Source organism: Protopterus annectens, chromosome 10.part0, assembly GCF_019279795.1.
Source record: "Protopterus annectens isolate FY-2018-M chromosome 10.part0, PAN1.0, whole genome shotgun sequence".
NCBI lineage: Eukaryota > Metazoa > Chordata > Ceratodontiformes > Protopteridae > Protopterus > Protopterus annectens.
In genome coordinates, this window is record NC_056744.1 from 370689551 (window position 1) to 370714954 (window position 25404).

At 37.0% G+C, this 25404-nt stretch overlaps 1 protein-coding gene across 1 annotated transcript in view; it reads left to right on the plus strand.

The window, feature by feature from the left end:
- The first annotated feature begins 782 nt into the window (after window positions 1-782).
- The window catches only part of LOC122813137 (vitrin-like), a 210111-nt gene continuing 185489 nt past the window's right edge, over window positions 783-25404 (plus strand). Inside the window, exon 1 of the mRNA XM_044085284.1 lies at window positions 783-967. The gene's annotated coding sequence lies outside the window, so the exon portion shown is untranslated. The remainder of the gene's footprint in view (window positions 968-25404) is intronic.

Sequence of the window (25404 nt, forward strand, 5' to 3'; positions counted from 1 at the left end):
ATGGGGGGGGGTCTGTTTTCTGAGAAGGTTGTTACTTTAACATCAATTAGCCCATTTTTCCTTACACAGGCTTACATTATAATAAACAGACTGTCAGAATGTCAAGCAGGATACCCAACTTCTGGTCTAAAAGAAATTCCTGCATCAGACCAATTCATAACTGATACGGTTCAGCAGGATGCATGACAGTTTATGGTTACTTCAAAGCAACCAGCATATCTTTGCAAATCAAAACTTTTTAAAGCCATTATTTTCCCTTTAACTTCCAGGAAAGGGTCGTGTTAAGATTTTGTTTTCCAAACTAGATAATGTATTCTAATACTAAACAAGGAGAGATGGTTCTTCACTTATCAAGTATATATTCAAGCTGTACTTTTCCAGGAATTGTATTCTGATTTAGTACATTCCTTCTCCATGCAACAGTTTAATGCAGTCTGTCTGCCACAGATATTAATATGAGGGGATTCAGTCTGCAGAACTAGGATCAAAAAATGAGTGACATCAGCAGTGTGACTAAATTATGTGATGCAAAACAACCAACTTGTTTGTTAAATGCAGGTTAAGGATGTCCCTCTTTTTAATCACAGTCACTGTAAGAGCAGGAATCTGGGTAAGCAGAACAACAGCATTTAGTGGTGAGTTTCTTACTACAGATGCAGTTCTTTAAAACTAAAGGTAATTCTCTATCAGGAATTCTTTGCCTTGTTATTGCTAAGCTGATAGTATTACTTTGGTGTGACCCCTCCTCTTGTCAGAAGGCCTGCCCAAAAGTAATAGGACACTTGGAGTTACTTTGACATGAAATATAAGCTGACACTGAGAAAGAGATTTACATTTGTAGCTGGGGCTTCAAACGAATTCTTCTGCTTTTTACATTTGTAGCTGGGGCTTCAAACGAATTCTTCTGCTTCGTGCATTGTTATATCATTTTTAAACAGCAACTCAAGATTCTGAGTCCTTACTTCAGGTATGACTTCTCAGCACATTTCTGCTTTCTGAATACAAATCTGGGTTCTGAGTGTGTGGGAGATCAAAGTAACATTGTATTGATTAGTCAACATTTTTTTCCTGTATGTGTGTCGTTGACTGGTCAGCCCTATGTTGAATATTATTTACTCAGTGCTTTCAGTGGGTTACTTTCATGAAAATGCTTTTATGGGATGCTCTGTTTTGTTTTAGTATGTTTTTATGAGAACTCAGTTTTGTTTTAGTACTGTATTTAGGAGTTACTTTGCTATTACTGCAGTCGGGAAATGCTATGCTCATATTTTCCATGCAATGTTTCATTTGTGACAACCAATGTAACAGTTAACTCATTTGCCAATCCTTTGATCATATTTGTAAAGAAATAATCATATTTTGTTTTAAGCATTGTTAGTATACAAGCACTGGTAAAATGGAAGGCTATAGATTTATAGCCTACTGTTCTGAAACTATGGGTTGCAAACCAGGAGACCTGAGATTAAATTCCATAAACTCCTACTTATGTACTATGAAAAGCTAAGCAAGTGACTTATTTCCCATTTCTCTGAGATTATTTATGAAGAACAGATCTTTACTTCAGCACTTTTGGCTAATAACATTTAAAACATACATATTTGTGTATTGTATTTTATTACAGTAAAGAATTTTGAAATTATGACTTCTGTAGATTCACTGATATTCATAAATAGTCTGTGGGTAACACACATACCTGTTTTATTTTAGTACATAATAGAAACGTGTTGCTGTAATAATGTTTTAGATGGTTATCGTAGCCCTAAATTATGATTGTAATCTTGCATATATGACATCACTGTAACTCAAGGAAAATGTAGTTTAATCATTTCTCACTGTATATTTACATTAAACTGACATGCAGGATATTTACCTTTGTTTAAGAATTTATTCTACATCATACAACTGACTACATTAATGATATTACCTTCAAATAAAACAGCACAGCAAGAATGCATACAGCAAGAATATTTACTGGGTGCACTTTAATCAAAAGTGAGTTGCATGTTTGCACAGAGGTAAATTAACATTCTTGACTCACCTCTTGTTTGGGTCCTGCCTGGGTTTGCTTTCAGGCTGCATGCTCCACCTGTCTCCAGGTGTTTTTTTTCTAGGTCTACGATTTCCATCAACATTCAAAAGGCATATTGATAAGTAAATTGGTGTGTGTGTGTGTGTGTGTGTGTGTGTGTGTGTGTGTGTGTGTGTGTGTGTGTGTGTGTGTATGCATCCTGTAATGGACTGGATTTCCATCTGGAATTTTTCTCTGCCTTATGTCCATTCCTTGTCAATATAGGCTGTGACTCCTCTGTGGCCCAGAATAACATAAAGCTGGAAGAGAAAAATGAGTGGATATTTACCAAACCTTCTTTTTATATTTTATTTATTTAATATTTGATTGCTTTATTTTAATGCCTTTATTGAATCATCACTTGTGACACAGGCAAATTTACATTTATACAAAAGTAATCAAATTGTATTAAATTAACCCTAACAAATACTTCACGTATATTACTATATATCACATAACTTAAGATTACACAAATTATCAAATTCCTGCCCCCTTTTTTAAACAAGAAACATGTTTATTAAACCATCACATACGACATAAGCAATCATATATTTGTATAAATGTAAATAAATCACACCAATACAATCTTGGTTGCAAGCATTTTACATTACAAACCATATTGACACACTCCCAGTTACAAACATTATACATGACTTATAATCTACCCAGTCATTTTCAGTCAAAGATTACATAGCTCATTTAAATTCTACCTTCTTTTAAACATCATTCCTCCCCTGTATGTATTGTTCCCATAATTCCCATTTTTTTCCAATGTAGTTTGCTCCTACCCTTTGCTAAAGATCTCAGTTCCAATTGTTTTATCTCTGTTACTATATTCAGTATTCCTAATATAAATGGTTTAGATTTGGATTTCCATGTTCTAGTAATTCCCTTTTTGGTTGCCACCATAATTCGATATAGCAAAGCCTTACCATATCTAGGCAATTCCGATTCTGCATCATAGCTCAAAAAATGGGTCTGTATTAGATCGGCAAAATCAAAATCTGGAATGCTCACATGAGCGGAAATGCAAGAAATCAAAAATCACTATTGTGGGGGGCTGTGCCCCCCGCTACATATATATTCCAACTCTGAGATCGCACTACAGTGAGGAAAGGGCAAATTTTCCGATCTTCACTGTACCATGATCTCACAATAGCAATTACGAAGAATGGCATTTTTGACTTCTAAGCCATTTGAGATTTAGACTTTTCGTCGATCTAATAGGGACCCAAAAAAATCATCTCTCTCTTCACACTAATCTGCCCACCCATGCATACATGTAAAATGGAAAAATTTCTGTCATGACCCAGTTTGGGGGGGAGGGGGAGTAAATGAAAAAAGTGAAGGTAAAAAGATATCAACAGATACAGATCACTAGAAGAACTTACAAAGAGACAAACAAGCAATAAATGTGAAACCTAGTACTTACAACTGAAATGTAGTTAGCTTTAGATTTTTCAGTTATATGATTCTATTTTCCTTTTAGATATCTTGCAGTTTACACATTATTGCTTTTTAATATCATGATGGTGTTGATGTTTTTATTTGTGTAATGCTCACATTGGTTTTTAACACATTTGTTAAATTATCATTTAAGACATACGCAAACTAACATTAGTTTTAAGAGAAAACAAACCATATTAACATGTTTCCAGTTATGAACCTTGTGCGTCACATAATTTCTTTTGTTTAACTATCATCAGTCTCATATTACATAACTAAGGCCGGTTGTCCCTGTGGTTGAGTGATGTTAAAGACATGCAGGTAGGTGTGTGCATAAATGGGCGTGCCTTCTTTGAAGGTTGGGCATTGGGCTGGCAACCTGGCACTGTAAAAATCCACTGGCAATCATTAGTGGACGAGAGTTCTGCTGTGGCAATCCCTAACTGGGAAAAGCAAAAAGCCTTTTTAGTCTCACATTACATAAATTGCTCCGTTCCTGCCTTCCCTTAAACTTCACTTCTCCTGATCTTTATTCTGCATTTTTGTTTCCACAATTTCCATTTACTTCTATGTAATGTGCTCCTTCCCTTTTCTTCTTTTGTTTGGAAGGCTGGCAGAATGGTTAAGGTGTTTACCTTACACACACAAGATATAAGGTTTGATTCTCACATGGGGTAACTGACTATGCTTAAAATGTTCCACAAGGCATTTAGTCTAGTACTAACCTATGAACCTAAAGATTTCACTGCCAGTTTCTTTTATCTCTTTTAAAATATTCAGTACTTCAAATACAGTTGGTATAGACTTTATTTCCATTTTCGAGTAATTGCTTTTTGGCTGCCACCAGAATTAAACTTGACAACGCCTTACTATGCCTAGGCAATTCAGATTCTATGTCCCAGCTTAAAATAATCATTTCCTTAAAAAATAAGCATTTGCTCACCCAATATTTCTGAAAGAGTACTCATTAGGAAATTTTTTAAATCTGCCAAATCATTACACTTCCAGAACATATGTTCCCAGTTACCTCCTTCTTCACCATCACACCTCAACTGTTTAATATCTACCTGAGGAAAAATTCTTTGGAGTCTGCCTGGGGTATAAAATACTATGCAAACACTTCCAAGCAAAAATCTTAAACCTAGACTTTGTTGCATACTTGGGAGACATACACATGTCCTCCCCATTGTTCCCTTGTAAATTGCTTTTCCAGTCTCTCTTCCCAATCATTTCTAACCTCCTCTGATTGATTCCTATATTTTATATGCAATATTTTATATGCCCTGTGATGCCACACCACTGGACCAGTAATCAAGGAGCCTCAATCCTCACCACTGGCACCAGTGGGGGCGTACATTGAGAGCATGGCAGGTACACACACAGTATTTCCAGATGCAGATCTCTTCATGAAGTACAATTTCCCTTAAGAGCACACAGAGACCACAGTCAGTCAGGGGATGGTTTCTCCCTCTTTCTCCAGATCCCCAGTAAGACTCCCCACTGGCACAGCTATAGTGTTGAGATCTCAGTTGAGTGGTCAAGCCAAGACCTCCAGCACCCTTTCTCTCCAACCAGTGCTTTGTGTCCTGCCCTAGTAGCTGACACAAACACACAGACACACACACACACACACACACACACACACACACACACACACACACACACACACACACACACACACACACACACATACATACACTTTGAGGCCTGATTTATACATACACACACCTGGGAAAGGCTGGCACAAGTTTATTAGCTATGCCTCCTTCTACCCAGACTATAAGGTCCTTATCATCTACTTTAAGACCCTTAACAACGGTGTCCAATCTTACTGTGTAATGTTACTGTCAATACAAATGGTAGTTTGACCAAGATCAAGGCTTGTAGGAGTGGCCTACACAGTGTCACCAAATAAATGTGCAAGTACTCTCAGAACATAAATATGTCTAGACAGACCAGCCACAATGAAAGGTTTAAATATATTTCATAATAAATATTAAAAGAACAAGAAAATACTCAGTATATATTTACAGTTACATCAGAGTACAAAATTGCAGGAAATATTTAAAGCAGCATTGCAGGACAGTCTCAAATAAATAAAGAAAAGCATCTAAATTAAGTTTTGCTATATTCATGACTGTATCTAAGAGAATTACTGTACTCTAATAACTTAATTCAGAGCAAGCAGACAAATGTAGTGTGTTGATGTTGATGTCAGGTCAAAGCTAAAATACAGAATACTCAGTCTCTCTCAGAGTTCTTAAATTAATACCGCAAATATTATTGCTGGGATAGCTTGCAGGATGACATCACTTCTTGACATCTCACTCTATCCCAGATGAAAAACAACTATTGATGCAGCTGGTAGCATTTAGCATCTACCTGTGAAAATGCATACAGAAGGCTTTTCTTAGTTCTAAGGCAGATCCTGGAAGTCATAAAACAATAAAACACTTGCAAGACAATGCATAGAACCTCTAGTTCTAGACATTGTGTCTGTTACTGCACTGAAACTGAAATATAACATCCTTTTATTACATGGTCATAAAGTAATTTAAATTTTCAGCTATTTTTCAGAAATTAACCACCTGTTTTCCAGTTTCCATTGTTAAAATATATACATCTAAACAATTACAATAGTGTATGTACATTTCTTTTCCATTCCAGTAGGGTACACTGTGGGCATATTTTTAAAGATCAGTACTTTATAACACTTTTCAATGCACATTTCTCTACCAGCAGTTTGATATACACATAAGATACAGTTCTAATACATTAGTAACACAAGCATATGAATCATGTTGATATTCACCAATGCCATATAATTATTTACAAATTTCCAGATAGCTGGGCTGGCAGTATCTCCATTCGTGACATGCCCTACTAATTATCTATTTTTTAAGAGCTTCTTCTGTTCTAGATTCAACTAAAAACTCTACCAAAGTAGGTCTTTCACTTAGGATTCCCTTATCACGTTCTCTTTGCCTGTACTCTGATATCAAACCCCAGTAGGGAAGGCAGTCTCTAGACTGCAGCCCAAATGTTTTCTTGGCCTCATACCATTCTATTACCTTTCTCTGTTTAGTTATTTTCTCCAAATACCTTGGTTCCTTTACCATTTTTCTCCAATAAATTCCAGCCCTCTCTTGCCTATTTTCTGTATCTCTACTTGCAGTCTTCCCTATCATCAAAATCTCCTTTCTCCATTCTTATGTTGGCTTAGCTCTTTGAATACTTTCTGCTACTTTATGAATATTCTGTAGAGCTGTTGTTATTCTCCTTAAGGATCTGCACCCAAAATCCCACTCTATCCTTATTTCTTAACTCCCCCTCTTCATCATCGTTATCATCATCATCATCCCTTTCTACTTTGAATTATAACTTTCTGCTTGTGTTATGTATATGAGCCTCAATTGTGTACCTCTAAAATATCCATTCAAATCAGGTGATACTAAACCACCTTATTCTATTGGAAGGAACAACTTATCCCAGTTAATCCTTCCCTTTTATCCTCCCAGATTAATTCTTTCAACATTTTATTAATTATTGCCCACAATGTCTTCTCTGGTTGATAAAAAATATTCTTGACCTGTACATAAAACTAAAGGGATTAACAACATTTTCACTGCTTGTATCTTACTATCAATATCTATAAACAACAACTTCCAGTCTCTCAGTTTTTTGTATTTTCTTTTGTTTATTCTCTTCCCACATATCCTTAGTTGCCATAACAGAAGCCTTTTTAGCCCATACTCCTAAATACTTCATCTTATCGTTCCCCCATAAATATGGGTATCACTGAACCAGGTTAGGTGTGGGTACATAATTTATGGCTATAGCCTTTGTTTTATCTTCATTGATTTTATATACTGAAAAGAATTGAAACTCTCTCAAAATGTTCCATACCACTGAGATGTCCTTTTCTGGATTTATCAGGTACAAACTTTTCTTGATTACCATACCAATTATATCCTTGAATTTCTGAGTCCCTTACTTTCTTAGCCAAAGGCTCTAAATATAAAGCAAACAGCAAAGGAGAAAGAGGCCCCCCCCTGCCTGTTTCCTCTGTTCAGACAGAGCTTATCAGAGAGGAACCCTTCCACTTTAAATTCTTGCCTCTATTCCCTCATATATTTATTTATTTATTTATTTATTTATTTGTGTTTATTTACCTTTGTAGTACACTGATCACCAGGCATAGCCAGAGTGAAGAGATTTGCAAAAAAAAAAAAAGAAAATAGAACAAATTTGCAAAACACAAAGTAATTTTCCTAATTAACCTTATTATTGTATTATGGAATGTAAATGATTCCATTGTCCTGCACATAAACTCCCAGGTTACTCTGCTTTCTCTGCATCAAGGTCCACCAACCTAAACAATATTTTCTTACATTCTACTTCCCTTTGGATCATCATTGTTCTATTAATGTTGACAAATGTTTGTCTTCCCACCACAAAACCACATTGCTATATATCTATCAGTTTTGGCAACATATTGCCATTGTTTTAGCTACTATACACACAAACACTTTATAATTAATGTTTAAAATTGAAATAGATCTATATATGCTGGCCCTGATAGCTCTTTACTGTTTTTAGGTATTACAGTCACCACAGCTTGCTTCCCCTCTTTTTAAAATACTGCTAAAGAAAACCTTCCAGATCTTTATACTTTCTCCCCTTCTAACTTCCAGACTTCCAAAAGAAAGCCATCTTTTCCTGGAGACTTTCCTGCAGATTGATTGTACATCACCATTTTTATCTCATCTCCTCCTGTCTTAGCTGTTAATTGTTGAGCTTCATCTACCTCTAACCTTGACATACTTAAGTATTCCATAAATATTTAATAACATTTCTGAAATATTTCTGTTACCTCTGCAGGGTACCTGGTTATTTTTCTTGTTATAGGCTCACTAAGTTTGGTGACAACTTTCTGTTGCCTAAACTGTTGTACTAAACATTTTGGGATCTGGAGTACTTAGTAAAAACAATTGCTTAACAGCAGCCTTTCTAAACTTATGCACATTATCCAGATAATCACTTATTTTGTCTTAAGTACTCTCTGCAGTTGCACCTCCTCTTGTTTTGTGAGATTCCTCTTGTTCTGCAATATTTTAACCTTTGTCAACTCCTCTAAATAATTCCCGTTACTTCTTAACCATATCTCTTTTTCTTTTGTTTCAACCCTATTTTTAAATGCCATTTTCATATTATCCCACTCACTAGCTATAACATCTGAATAAATTTCTATCTTCCCTATTAACTCTTGAATAATTTCCAGTACCCATTCCTTAAATTCTTCATCTGACATTATTGTATGTATGTCAAACCTTTCAATGAAATGTATACATCCCTGTGAAAATAATTTCTATCTAGTCTAGCTGAGTTATTCTACGTTTGGGAATAATATGTAAGTTCTCTCCAAGTTCCTACTACTGAATTCACATCTTCCATAACAAATATGCTCATAAATGCCTTCAGAAATGTACCCTTTTGTGTTATATTTTCCCTTCTAGGTCCTCCAAACACATCTTCACTGTTGCAAATCAAGTCCCACTCTCCACCTGTAAGTAATATTCCCTGCTGAAACCCGATTACTTCTCCCCAAATTTTCTTAAGCTCCAGAATGGTAGATTTTGGTGAAATATAAATACATGCCAGAGTAATCCTCCTCCCTTACTACCACAAATGTCTGATTACCTTTTTCTTCCCTCTGCTATCACTAGTAAAGCTCCTTCAGTAATTAGTGGCATTACTGACCTTTCCCATTGTCCCTCATATTCTACTGAATATCTATCCTGAAATCATTTCCTTATCAAATTCACATGCTTATTTCTTTCCAAATGTGTCTCCTGTAGCATTGATGTTCCACTCTGCATTTCTTGATATAATTCTATACTCTTACCTTTTTGTCTATACCTATAAGGCCATTTACATTCAAAATAATATGGATAGTGTACACACTATGAGAAGACGTTATTGTTCCCACCTAATATGTGTTTCCAACTTTTGTGTTACATGCGCACACTAATGTTTGGCAGATTGATCTTTTATACAGTTGTTTCCTGCCATCTCCATTTGAACCTATGTCACGTTTTTCAAGACTTTTTGTTTTAATGAAAACCCTTAAACAAAAAAATTAAATACATTTTCAGAACAATCCCATAACTTATGAACTTAGAACAAGCACACAAAACTTTGTACATCCCAAAAAAATGAAGTTTAACCCACCTGATAGAAACAATTGCCCAAATTGATAGCTGCTCTGCATTACCTAACCTAAATTAATGTTACACATGCTAAAATGCATATTACAGCCTGCATTCCCACTTCTTTCTTATCTCTATTCCCCTCTCAGATGTGAAAAATAGCTTGTATGCTTTCAGAAAACATTACATTTTAGGCTTAAGGAAAAGCACACTGGTTATCTTTAAAGAAATGTATTTATTTTTATTTATTTTTACATTTGTTGACCGGGATAGTCCGACTGGATATATGTCCATTTTCAGCAGAGGCCCGGGGAGAAAAGCTCCAAGACACTGCAAAAAATTACACAGTGATTACATACTAACAATATACACATTATTGATAGTTATACATAGCTACAAAACCTTTTGTGAAACATATCCAATACAAAAAACAGTTTAGGTGTTGTTTTGTATATATATATATATATATATATATATATATATATATATATATATATATATATATTGGTTCCATAGGAAGTGTGTTTCTTCAGTAGATTAATAGAAAAAAACAAAGCAACAGTGAGTAGGTATAATAGCCAACTGAGGTGGTCATAGAAGAGGTGAATACTGTCAGTCTGGATTAGTGCAAGGGAATAGCTATTGTCAATTTAGGAATATTCTTAGTTGCTTTTTAAATAGTGGAGTGGATGAAAGGGATGTTAGTTCAGTTGGAAGCTTGTTCCAAGTGTTACCAACAGAGTTAGTGAACAGGAAATCCCCAGACTTGTTGGGTTTTAAAGTAGATACTAGTACCCTATTGGCAGATCATAGGGTTGTTAGGTTTTTGTATGGGCTAATAAAGTTACAGAGTATGGGCGTATTTGTGGGATGATGCAGAATTTTATGAATAATTGTAAGTTACTGTATAAGAAGATGACATTGCAATTGCAATTGCAATTGCAAGAAAAATAAATTATGCACTGTTCTATTAAGTTTGTTGAGGTATTAAGGCTGTTAGGGAAGCTACTATTGTCTTATTTACTTCCAGTAATTTTAAACTTTATTTTTCACTGACCTACTTGACCTTGTACCTTTAAAATTTGCATTTCCCTCAGCAAATGATGCTCAGGACTCTGAAGATTAATTGCTTGCACATGCAGACAGTTTGTTTCCATGAAAACATATGAACAGAATGTACAACTGCCTTCAGCTGCAGACTTCTTGATTCCCACTGAACATCTGCTAAATAATAAAAAACTAATATTATTGTATATGAAAAAAATATTGATCTTCTCATTGCTTTCCTTATTTTGTCCTGTTTTACAAACCTGCTTGCTTATAGAAAACACTTGTTTTTAGATTAAGCCAAGGACATTAATACAGACATTCACCTATGCAAAAATAAAGGAAAACATCTCAATACTACATATAAAATAATCAGTGTACTTTTATACTCAGTCCCCCACCCCAACAACCCAAGATTACAGCACATTAAGTTAAACTTGCTTTTGTCCAGTCTTTCTTCTCTTTTAACATTATAATGCCTATGTTACTTAAAACTAAAAAGTGCTTGTTTACTTCAATATCTTTATCACATACAGCAATCAATGAAAATGCTCACCCTCACCCCCACATTTATGATAACCCTGACTACATACCTTACAAATCTGCTTTACTATATAGCATGCAGTTTAGATCATGAAATATTTTATACAAATACTATTAAGAATAAACATTGTTTTATTTGCAGTTCCTTTTTCCCCTTTTTGTGTCCTTCTAAACATTAATGACATAAAGTGGGGTTTATGTTTTACAGTCTATCCAGAAGTTTAACAAAGTCACCAAAATCCCAATCTTTCTCGGTCAATTTTTCTTGCAAAGCTATATTTCACAAATATGATTGATGCTTTATAATCTCACACTCTGATTCATTGCCAAGGTACTCCTGATTCTTCTAGTCAACTCCTATGTTTTTTCTGTCTCTCATGCATTTTCCTTTGGAACACTGGAAAAAGTTTCACTGGTAAGGTCTGTCTAAGAGCTTTATTGTCAGAAGAATGAGAAGCAGAGCCCCCTTCTGTTTGATGGCTCACTTTTCACTGGATAAACCTGGTATTTCTTCCTTGCCTGTTCTGCATCAAAAAAGTCTTTGGTCCTCCAGGAAAGAAATATTCTGAAGACAGCTGGATACAGCAGCTTGAATCTCACACCTGCTTTCAACATTCTCTGATTGCTGGGATAAATTTGCTTCTCTTCTGCCTGGTGTACAGTGAATAATCATTTTCCAAAAATACTGTACTGTCTCCAATTTTAATAAAAAACACGCAAAAAAATCAAAGAGTTGCTGTCATAAATGGGAGAAAAAACAGAGAAGCAATGAGCTAGTCCAGAACAAGACTTCAAACAAGTGTTTGAACACCCTTGCTAAGTGCTTTCATCCTATCTGTGGACTTCATCACAGCATGATAATGAAGTCCACTTATAGGGCAAAAGCATTTAGCAAGGGTGTTTTAAATGCTCATTTGATTTTTTTATAGTTTTAGTGAATTAAACAAGGAGTTAGTTGCCTTTCGATTTTGTATTTGGCTTCAGTTTTAATACTTTGCCCTTCTTCCACAGTTTTGTCAAGATCAACTCTTTCTGCTGGAATGATTGCATCTTTACAAATACAGGTCTTGGCTGCTTTCTCATGGCCAGGTTTGGAACATACACTCAATGTGACCTTTCAGTAAGCAAATCCTGTGGTGGTTTACCCATCCATTTGCTTGTTTGTGCTTTCATAAAATTAACACAGTCTGTTCATTCAAGAACTACAGCAGAAAATCTCAGGCTTTCTCTGCAAATTCTGCCTTCTAACTCATACCATTTTTGTTACAATTCTGCTTGTGAAGTCTCATACTCATCCAGCCATTTCTTCATTTTGGCCTCTGATTTTTGCAGTTTAAACATTTCATCTGAACAGCTAGTTAAAGCTTCTTCTATTTTTTCCAGTCTTTTGTTATTTGAGTTGATATACTCCTTCAGTGGTTCATTTATTTTGATCAGCTCTGAGTACATTTGATTTTTTTTCCTGTAAATTACTGAATGCCATCTCTTGTACCAAAACTGGAGCTTGAACTGCTTTTTGCTGAACAGTTGCAGGATTCTTCCCAGTCAGTGTTTTCTCTTTACATTTTCTAACTGATTTTATTTCAAGATCTCTATATTTCTTCTTTGCTGGCATCCAGGCAGTATACTTACTAGCCATTAACTGAATTTTCCAAAGCTGGCAGAATTTCTCAGTTTTGTTCACAATAGGAGAGCTGAAATTAAATTGCTGATTAGTGTGCAGACATCTTGAAAGTCTCTTGCAATGCTTACATTTTTATATATTTAAATACTTACAGCAATAGCAGCAAGAAAAAAGCTAAACAAGTTTGATTTAAAGGAGTTCACTGTAGTTTTAAAATTTTAGACATAGTACTCTAAATAGTACTAAGATATTATCAAAAATCACGGTCATTTCTAGGAAAAGCAAAGGATTGTGGGCAGAAAGAAGCAGGTGCTTTTAGCGTTTTCATTAAGATATTGTAGTAGTTTCTCCTTAAATGCTGCAGTTTCAGTAGCTTCACATATTTCAGTTTGAAAATGATCTCAGTTTGATTAACCCATGGAAGAGAAGGAGTGGTCACCCTGCTGAGGTCTGGTTCTTAATTGGGTGGTAGGGTTAGGATGGAAATATAAGAACAGGGTTCATTTCAAACAAAAAGCCTAGTTGACAAGGAAGGGTGCAATAAAAAAAATTGTACAAACAAAGGAACTGATCTGCTCTTTCAAAGACTGTTAGCTATCTAATACAGTTTGAAAGTTCTGCTGTAATGCCACTGTTTCGTATAAAGTACACAGACTTGTAGATTTTACTAATTAGGATTGTAAGGGCCCAACAGCTTTTAAAGGATGTAGTATAAAGAGCAGACAAGCAATATCATATTCAAGTTGATGCATAAAGAATATGATCCCATTATGATCTTAGACACCTGGTTTGAGAATTTTTGCAAGGTTAGAAGAAATACTAAGGTGTCTTGACACTCTGTTTTTGAGTTTTTCAAGGTACATTTTTATGGAGGTTGTTGGAATTGTGTCAAACCCTTAAGCTACTAGCAACATTTCTCAAGAGGTCTGAGGCCAGGCCAAGTTCAGAGGAGGTACTAGGATATTTTTGTACTGAGTCAAGCTACTTGCAAAAGGATAGCAAGTCATTATGTATTTCATATTTTCTATGTGTGTGTGTGTGTGTGTGTGTGTGTGTGTGTGTGTGTGTGTGTGTGTGTGTGTGTGTGTGTGTGTGTGTGTGCTCGTCCACACGCATGGAGAGGTATGTAAAAACTATGCTTTTTTTGTATGTGGAAATTCCAATTAATATCGAGGGAATTCTCAAGGATTTCTCTATGGTTTAGAGACTTGTAAATCTTGTGCTCTAGGAATGTTATAGGAGTGCATTTTTTCTTTGTTATGGAAAGGTTCCTGTTCATGGCACTGATGGTCCTCTAGACTGAATCTTTTCATAGCCATGCTTAACTCATAGTTTTGGCATTGTCATTATTAAGAAGGAACATTCAGATGAAACATTAATCTGAGGTTTAATCTGTTAAGTTGGTGGTAGTTCAGGTGGATGTAAAAGATCCCATGGCACCTGGCCAAATTTCCCCTAGTAGTGTAAATACCACCTTCGGTCTCCCCTGAAAAGAGGCTACTAGTCTAGTGGATTAATCTGGCGAACAAAAGGATAAATAAAAAGATATATGGTGGTCTGTATTATCCAGAGACCTAAAAGATTTCTCGATAGCAAGGTTATTAGTGCAAATAAAACATTTGCATGGAAGAAAGATGAATATATACTGTATTAATGCAGTACCTAAGAAATGGAGTTTCAAAGCAGTGATCATGAAAACCAGCAGAATGAAGGCATTCTCTACCTGCATCCCTCTGAGAGGTAGTTCATGAACCATTTACGTGGCTTGCTACTAACCTTAGTACTGCTGAATCTTTGAAATAAGGTGCTGTGACTGACAGTCATGCACTTCTTTAAGATGCATGAAGAAGGCTTTATTTAATGCATGTGCGTGATGTGTGATGAGACAGTAGGCAAGCATTCTGCTGTGACATGCTGTGATGCCCCTACACTGGCTCAGTAATCAAGGAGCCTCAATCCTCACCACTAACATCAGTGAGGGATGTGCACATTGGAAGGATGACAAGTACACACACAGTAAAGTACAATTTCCATTAAGAGCACACATAGATCACATGCAGTCTGGGGCTGGTTTCTCCCTCTTTCTCCAGATCCCCAATAAGACTCCCCACTGGCACAGCTACAGGGTTAAGATCTCAGCCAAGTGGTCAAGCCAAAACCTCCAGCACCCTCTCTGTCCAACCCATGCTTCGTGTCCCTGCCCAAGTAGTTGGCACAGACACACACACACACACACACACACACACACACACACACACACACACACACTTTGAGATTTGATTTATATACAAACACACAGACATTCCTGGGGAAGGCTGGCACAGGTTTACTAGCTATTCCCCCTTCTGCCCAGACTATAAAGTAGTAATCACTGCCACCAACCAAAACTTATCAGCTACTATAAGACCCTTAACAAAGGGTGATAAATTCTACTGTGTAATGTTACTCTTATCCAAATAAGTGTGACCAGAACTTTTTAAGGCTATTTAGGAGTGGTCTGTACAGTATCACCAAATACATATGCAAGTACTCTCAGAGCTTAAATATCTCTGAACCAAGCCAGCCACAACAGAATGGCATTAAATATACTGATCCCAAGAATATTGCCAATATCCTGGCAGATCAATTCAGTGCCAACTTCAGCCCCCTCTCACCCCCTAAATGACCCATCTCAATACTAGAAGATTGTGATAAGAGACTTAGGGACACAGGTGGACAGTGGTCTCACCTTCGATAACCACATCACCACAACAGTCAGGAAATCCTTCTATGTGGCACACCTCATCACTAAGAGCTTTTCATCCAGAAAAAAGGAGGTCATTATCCCACTGTACTCATCCCTCATTAGACCCATTATAGAATACAATGCCCCATTTGGTATGTACCTCTCAAGACATCTGCAACTGGAAAGGCCGCAGAAATACCTCACTAAAAGAATCATAGGCCTAAAGCAAATGCCCTATGCTGACCATCTTAAAAAACTCCAGCTATACTCTATCACATATCATCTACTCAGAGGTGATCTCTGCTTAACATACAAGGCCATGTCAAACCCAGAACTGTTGGATATGCAACACTTAAAGAAATCCCAATCCCTCAGAGCCACACACTCCAGGGGTCTAAACCTTGTCATCACAATAAACCAAACATGCTGGAGGGATAGGTTCTTGACTCAGAGGCTCCCCAGACTCTGGAATTGACTACCCATACATGTCCAGCAGAGCACCTCATTGACCCTTTTCAAAAGGAACCTTGACGATTGGATGGGAGATATTAAATTCACCCTGGGGATCATGTCAGTCACCCTGCTAGACAGGGGTCCAGGGAAGTAAATAGTGTGGGAAGAAATAGCCAGGGAATTGTTATTGTTAAGTGAAAACTGAAAGTGTGAGGTTACTATGTGGGGGCATAGCTCACTCTAAATGAGAACTGAAAGTGTAAGGTCACTGCAGCCCTCACAATGTAGGGACACCACTGACTCTAAGTGAGACTGCGACCCTCACAGTATGAGGCCATTACTGACATTAATCGAGAACTCACTGTGTAAGGGCTCAGCTGAACTCACGGTGGGGGTGCAGCACTGACAGTTAACTTACAGTGCAGAATGTTGATACTCCTCTCTACTCTTCATGGCAAATACAATGAATGGAGATGTGCTGCGGCCTATAGAAATGTCATCAGTTACAATCCAGTGATAGCATTTTCCTCCCTAATTGCTGTGGTAGAGAGGTTAAAGAAAGTAAAGTGTTTATTGCCACTCACACCCTTTAAGTACTTCAGAGATAATCCATAGATTCAATGAACCCACTTTATAAAGTTGCTTACGCTTAAGGAAGAGATGTCAGTGCATAGCCTAGGTGACAATAAGGACATTAGGATAATGGAGGACAGTGAAGTACAATAGTAGTGATAGATACAGACAGATATGGTTCCAAAGCAGAGGAAATGTTAACTAGTCTGAATTCTTTTAAACCAGTCACACCTTTTTATACGAGGTCTACAGGTCCCTTGCTACCGCAGTCTAATAGAATTTCTTATAAATTTTGCAATTTTATTGTGTGTGGAATTCCGTAAAATTTCTATCTTAAGTATTCTGCAGATATGTAGACCCATTACTGACCCCCACTTTTCACCTGATAACTTCAGTCATATGTTCTAAATCCAAACTTTGGATATGTTAACAGACAATGTTTTATCAGTGGGAAATGCAGAATGTTAAATCATTGTTAGAGCATTGTGAGGGTGTCATGTGATACTGAAATGATATTTTATTCTAGTACAAGTTACACTTACATCCTTCAAAATTACCATTTCTTGGTTATAAAAATGAATTAACATTTTTCTAAGTTCTCCGACAGCTTCTTATCTGTGGTTTTATCACTGCCATTTTGTGATGTTATACATAAAGTCTTGCTGAAAATAGCAATTTATTTTGGTTTTCTATAAACTGCCTCTCCTTCTGCAACATGGTGCTGATCCGTCTGCTTGTTTCACTACATACAATCCTAATATCCATTTTGCACTTCAGTCCCCAGCAGGATGATTTTGATTTTGCCTTTAGTGATATTTTCTCAGCTGTTTATAATTTAACTGTACTAGGATTCCTTTCAGTTGTAGCTTTGGGAACATTTTACAGTATTATGACAGTAAAATAAATATGAATGTTGACTCTGTGTTTAGTTCTGTTCTTACTTTACCCCTGCTGTGTATAGACTGACCCATATGATTTTACAGTCCTTAAGTTAAATTGTCTAATTTAAGACAACAAGTTGCCTTTACATATTTGAGGCTTGGCGTTCATTTTCTTGCACTCTATGCTTGCTTTTGGCACCCTTTTTTTGCCACAGTTCTGTCTGCATATATCGTATGACATCCCCACAATCCTTATCTTTAGCAATTGCTGTACTAGTGTCATGCCATGTCCCAGTGCATGCAAGAATGCTTGTCTTCTGTTGCAGTGCTGGTGTCATGCTGTGTCACAGTGCAACCAAGGAAGGATGCTTGCCTTTTGTTGCAGTGCTGGTGTCACGCCGTGTCACATTGCAACCAAGAATGCTTGTCTTTTGTTGCAGTGCTGGTGTCATGCTGTGTCACTGTGCAACCAAGCATGCTTGTCTTTTATTATGTCTGGCAGTTATTGAAACTGAGATGCATCCCTGATTAGCTCTTTCCAGTTAGATTGTAAGGCTTGAGGTAGAGCACTGACCAAATAGGACCACTTGCGAGCTCAGCACAGGTTACATACATACGAACTACAGCAAAGTAAGCTTAAAGGTATAATTAAATTATACAGTATAATGACATAACGTATATGTAAAATATATATATTTATTTACAAGAGGGTTTAAAAGGAAGCAGGATCAGTGTATATAATACATAATACAGGTGTTATAGGAATGGAAAATGTGGTCCAGCGAACAGAGTAGACATGCTATATACAAGTATGGAGGGAAATTTTATAAGTGAAGAGAATAGAAATTGTAGAATATTAACAGCTGCAATAGAAGAGCTAATAAACAGGAGAAGTGGATATTACATATATAACAGGGAATGGATAAGATAGATGGGTTTTATATGTTGGAGAAGTTAGGAGATTAAGCAACCAATGTTTTCTGGGATGACTATAATAGTGCACCCATTGGAGTATGGTGATGTGGCTTGTGTTCTACTAAGTGCACTTATATTGTTCAGTTAGGTATTGTTTGAACTAAGATCCAGACTGTTTATAATGTCTGATTTTAGTAAGATCAGGTAGCAATGATTGCTATGGTTTAGGGGCAAGAAAGTGAAGCTGTGGTCAGCAGAATTAAGTTTAGTGGCTGGAGTTATGAGTGTAGAGCTCTTAGTAGATTGGGGGTTCTTTGGTTGGAATGTGGGTTGGATGTAGTTAGTTTTGTAGTTAGGGGCAAGGTCCGTCTTGGCATAAGTAGCCAAAATTAAGTTAGTTCTGCCTTGAATGGGTAGCCAATTTGCCTTTTTCCAAAGTATTGCACTGATGTTTATGCTGAGGGGTTGGTGACAAAATGGCAGATTTTATTAGAAAGAGATATCATGTGGTGTTCTTTTTTGTAAGGCAGTGGTGAATAGGGGTAGGCCATATTCAAGTTGTGCAGTAAGGACACCTTTGCCTAAGGCTGCTGTAGCAACTTGTGAAAGGAAATTAGATGTCTTTTGGGCCCAGAAGAGGAGACAGTTGACTTTGGATCTGAATTTCTGAATGGAGTCTTGGAAGCTGAGGACCTGGTCCAGCCAAATGCCAAGGTATCTAAATGACGTGGTGGTTTCAATTAGGTTGTTGTTTCGTCTTTTCTTTGTGTCATACACCGTGGGCTTGATTTGTTTTCAGGGTTCATAAGTAGTTGTTTTAGAACAAAGTCAATTATTTAGTTATAAAAGGTCAGCTTGAAGTTGATTTTGGATGATGTGAGAATATTTGGATCTATAGATATCTATGTCATCAGATTAAAGGAGAAGTTGTAGATGAGGTAGGTCAAGAGATAGTTTATAAAAACTGAAGAATAGTGTTGGTACAAGAACTGATGCCTGAGTAATCCCTGAAAGACCATAGGTTCATAGGTAGGTACTAGGCTATCAGCCCAATGGCCTACATAAGCTTAGCCAACAAGGTTCCCTGGCTTACGCCACCCAAGAAACTTATTTTCCTGTGCCACTGTCGAGCAGAGACACAGAAGTGATCCCTGGGTGTATTTCCTTTTTCCCATCCACTCATCAAGATTTTTCTTGAAGAGTGCTAATGAAGAACTTTACCAAAGGCTGCTTCTAATGAGGCAGGTCCAATTTTGACTATAAAAGTTTGGTTGGTTAGAAAATCTTTGAACCATTAGGTAGAATCAGAGCTTATACCAATATCTTGTAAGTAGGATAATAGGATGGAGTGGTCAACCAGGTCAAAGGCCAAGGTAAGGTCAATGAATACCCAGTGAGGTTACCTTTATCCATGTTAGTGAGGATGTTATAAGTGAGTGCCCAGTGAAAGATTAGTATTATTCTATTTTATTCCCCGTCTTTTCAAACTGTTGCTAGCATGATTATTAGCTTGAATAAAAGCTGCAAGAATAATATGAAATATAAAGGGTTAATTTAGAAATAGTGTAAAATGCTGAAAAATAGAAAGTAGTATATGTGCTGGCAAACATATAATAGCTTAAATAGATTTTTGGCATCCATGTGAAGGAGTAAGTTATTGAGAAACAAAGTCTGTAAAAATAACTACATAGATGGCAGCTGCAAGGACATCCAGGCATGAAGTAAAACTGAAACATCAAGCAAGAAACACAGATAAGCACTGGAACACTGCGTTTCAGATAACTGAGTTTCCTTGGACCACCGAGCTTAAAGAAAGGACAAATCATAAATTAGAAGAACAAATAAAAACTGTTATACAAAGAAAGAACTGTTTTACATCAGACTCTGGAAAAATACCAGATCTTCTGGTATAAATGTAACTATGCATAAACAGACTTTGGGAATTTGCTATAGAGAGCTGACAGCATATGTGTTGTGTGTTTGTAGAACCAAAAGTCAAATGTAACAGAAATGTCGTGCTAACTCCGCGTATTTATTGTACTTAGTACAATCCAGTATTTAAAAGTAGCTGTTCATACTAAGAGTTAATATACTGTGGTGTGCTTGCATGCAAATGTAAATAACAAGAAGGAACCAACAGAAGGCAGCACAGAATTCTTCACTCAGAGAGCAGTCATGGTACATCTACCCTTCCCAAAACCATGTTGCCTCTGAGAAAGTAAGTGATATTTTTCAGGGTAAGTGGAAAGCCAGATGTAAATAATTTTTTCAAGGATTTAACTCAGGGTAGGAAGTACTGACATGGTGTGGAACTGGAAGGCTAAAGAGTGTTTGTGATCTTTTGGTACAGGTCTGACAGAGGCTGATTTCCTATAGGGCATGATCCTGGCTGTGAGGCTTAGGTTGTAGATAGTTCTAGTGAGGTCACTATGAAATCTCTACAGTGGCAGACAAACCAGTAGCAGAGGTTATCAGATCAAAGGGAGAGTCTAAAGCTGCAATTTGTTTGCTTGTGAATTTGGAGAAGTCAGAGGGGGACGTATTCTAGGGTATTTGGATGACTCTGTGCGGAAGGGGGCATAATGCTCTACTGCATGGAAGGATCTGAGAATTCTCTGAGAGGTTTCCTGTAGAGCAAGGAATGTGGCCAAGACAGAAAAGCTATTTAGGTGAATTTATACTACATATGTTATTTACTTCACACCGTAACTGCTTGGAGCAGTGAAGGAGGATGATTTGTCTTGATGTGAGGTGCTTAGTCTTATGCCTGAGTGTGGCTTGTTTAGGAAGTTTTTGTAACTCAGTGTTTTACACCCTTATGTTAGGGTTTGAGTCATTGGGAGTGGCTGTAGCTTTCAGGGTGGGAGGGGAGTGAAGCGAGTAACTCCCACTGACTTGGTGGGGTGTTAATCTGTTTGAGCATGTGCAGATCATTGAGCAAGAGTGAGAGGTAAGGCAAGGATCACATAAGAAATTAATAAAGATTTGAGTCAGACTGTAATATTAGAGTTGTTTAAATCAGGCAGTCAATTATATTTGTAACACAGTCCTATAACAAGATATTTAAGGACTGAGATAGTTCAGTGTGGATGGCAATAAACTCTCTGTAATGTCTAAACTACAAACAAGCAGGGCATGAAGTATCTTAAAGTCATTAGAACTAATGAAGGAGAAAGGCCAGGAGAACAGTTGCCACAATTGTTCAATTTTTACCTGTACAACTGTGTGCGGAATTGCTGGTGTGTGTCCCATTTTGGCGAAGCGATTCTCAGTAAATTTGAAAATCCCTGGGTAATTCTTAAAGGACAAGTGTTTATTTTTTCCTTTAAAGTGCAGGAGCAGACCAGCACAAGGGCTTCAAGACCTGAAGAAATAAAATGGCAAGTGAGTGATATGAGACCTATGTGGAGGGGTAACCAGCTGCCAAAAAGAAAAGTGAGAAAGCAGGTTTATGCGGTATTTCTACCACCAGGAAAGAATCACTAAACCAAAGATATGAAATCGAAAGCAGAAAAGAGTGGGCATATGTAAAAAAACAGGAAGGGAAAGAGACACAAATATGTATGTGTATTTCATTAATTGTGTTTGTTAACTAGCACAGTGGTGTAATCCCTGAGGAACCCACTTCAGCCTCAGTCTGCAGATAACAATAGATAACAAACCTGTATTTGCAATGAAGACAAAGCAAATAGCTATACAGAAGCAGTAGCTGGAGTGCAATTCCAGCAGGTTACTGGTTCTTGCCTTAACTCCTGTTGTTCACTGGGATGCAAAGAGAGACTGGCTCTCTGTGATGCTGAGTTGGAAAAAAAAGCGGTTTGAACATAAATGCCCGGGTGCATGCTAGTTTACATTGTTTCTTCCTGCCTGCACATTGTTGCCTCTGATAACACATTGCTAACTAGTGAGAAATGCTTTGTTAACTTTTTTATATTTTGTAAGTATATGTTTCACTCGATTCATCATCCTGTTTACTAAATCACAGGGCAAGAGACACTTGCAGATGTGTGAATTAACTCCTAGGATTTTGTAGAGCTCTGTCAGATATGTATGCCTTTCTGAACCCGATGAAGATGGTTTTGCTGTCTTTACATTCATAATTTAATATCAAGAAAACACTTTGACTTTCTAGGGTATATTTATTTTTTATTTTATTTATACTGGTACAGTTATTCTGGTGTACCAGGTTGTGGTATTTTCACATCTCCAGTATACAGTACACAGGTTTAATGATATAGTTGAAGCTTTGGTATGTTAGATCAGCGCTAAGTTAGATGTTTTACTCAGTCCTGTTAGGAATGTCCTTAATAAATGTTGTGTCATCATCCCTTCTGAAACAGTGTGTAACTGACTGTGATGATATGTTACTGTTAACTCATTACTCATTGCATAACAACACCCACACACATTTCTACCTACTCTTTCCACTTTATCTTAGACTAATTGCCTCTTATTTCTTCTACCACCTATTTTTGTTTGTGGAGTGTATCCTTTCATATCTATGACCCAGGTGTATTGAACAATGTCCAAATCACTCTTCTTTGAGGATGCTGGTTACTGAACCCTTCCTGAGCATAATGATACTCTAGCCCCCCACCCCATTTTCCCTTTTGGAGCTGAGTCTGCTCTCTCCTTACCTATTGCCCTCTGGCCTCTCTTGATATATGAAAGTGTCGGCAAGGTCTTAAGATCTAGCAAGAACTTACCCTTAATTAAGCTCCTTTATTACAAGCTGAACTTGTGGAATGGATTTGAGACGTTCAGCTATCCAGTCACTGAATCACTGACATAACTACTCACTTTAATATCTTTTCACATGGAATTATTTGCATATTTCTTGTCAGTCAACTGCAGTGTTTTTATGGGGCAATTTAATGATGGACACGCGCCTCTCAACTCACCCCAGTTTTGTCTCATATGTTTGCCCTCTCCCACATAAAATGTCTTTTACACAATCCTCAGTGACTTATCAGAAAATCAATAATTCCAGACATTAGAGTTTTGCAGTTATTGTTCAAAAAATGCACGTTGATGTAAAACCTGTTCTGTTAACTTTTGAAGTGAGTTAGAATAATGTTTTTTTTTAAAAAATCTCTCATTTTGGGCCTTTGTTTCCCCATTAATTTTGGCTTTTTCCAGAATTCTTGAGTAAAGAAACAAAGACATGGATGAACAAATCAAGTAACTCAGTGGTCCTGGGTCCTTCTGAGTGCTGATGACATCACAGTCAGTGATACCCTTCTGCTCATGATGTCAGAAAATAACTGGTTTGTGTGTTGACCAACTGAGTACTGTTTCACTGAAAATGGCACGTGTGTGTGTGTGCAGCAGTGGTACAGTGGTAGCATTGTCACCTCACAGCAAGAAGTTCTCCAGTTTGATTCTCGGCTGGAGTGCCTTCTGTGTGGAGTTTGCCTCTCTTTCCTGCATTTGTGTGGGTTTCCTCTGGGTGCTCCGGTTTCCTCCCACATTATAAAGACATCTGTTGGGAGATTTTCTCCCTGAGCCTCCACTGGAAATGGACTTTCTCGGTTAACAAATGTTAAATAAATAAAAAACATTTTCACAAACTAAATATAGCAACTTCAACAAATTTAACATATTAACTCAACAATGCTATATTCAATTATTGATTTAGCCTTTGGTGGCCGCGGTGGTGCAGTGGTTAGTGTTGCTGCCTCACAGCAAGAGGTTCTCCAGTTCGATCCTCAGCTGGGGTGCCTTCTGTGCAGAGTCACGTGGGTTTCTTCCAGGTACTCCAATTTCCTCCTACATCCCAAAGACATGCTGTAGGTGGATTGGACACCCTAAATTGGCCCTAGGTGTGAATGTATGTGTTTGTGTGCTGTCTGTGGAAGGTTGGGCACTGGGCTGGCATTTTGACACTGTAAAACTCCACTACCAATCATGAGCGGACAGGTGATCCACTGTGGCAACCCCTAACCAGGAAAAGCCAAAAGAAGAAGAAGAGTTAGCCTTTGGGATCAATGTATTATACATTAAAATCATTTAGTTTTCTGCTTTGTTATCATAACCTGAGAAGGAGACAGGAGGTTATTAGCATTAAGAAGGCATGGTAGAAGTTAAACATTAATTCATTGTAAAAAGATTTTTTTCAGTGGTGAGATGTTTGCAATGTTTCAGAAATTGCTATAGGTACAGGACAATACACCTTTATGGAGCATTTTCTGGACAACAGAAACATAAGACATCTAAAGAGAACAGTTGACAAGACTGGAGACAGGAAAATATATGTCATTCCATACATAATTAAAATATTCAGGAGGACTTCTTAAAAATATATTCAGGAGGAATACTGTTTAGCAGATGTCTGTTAGTGTTTGTGCATTGTGCTATAAAATGTAAAAATAAAATCCAAATAATCATTGTAGAAGTAAAGCAGTATGCACACATTAATGTTTATGGTAAATGGGGTGAAATAGCCAGGTAATGTGACATTGGAATGGCTGCAGGGGGACTCTGGTGCCATATTTTGGTTATCTGTTCTTCAGTTTGCATTTGAAAGTTGGTATCCCACAATTCCATTGGAGTGGGTGTGGTTGCATAATTATGTATGCATATTTTATGTTAATCAGTGTACAGATTTGTACCTATTTTTCATGGGCTTTGTCCAGATTTTTGATGTTTCCAGGTTGAGAGGTATGGTGTTTGTGTGTGTATGTGGTTGACAGAAAGAAGCTAAAATACCTTAGATGTATTTCAGTAATCTAACACTATCTAAATAATTTTTTAGCTCAAAAACTTTTAAACAATTTTTTGATTTAGTCACTGCAGCAAATAATTAAAATTGTAAGTGTTTTCTGGATTAGGATAATTTAAGGAGACAGCATGCCTTAATACATAAGTATTAGCTTGATTATAATGAGAATGTGCGGAGACATAACAATAGTAATAGCTGC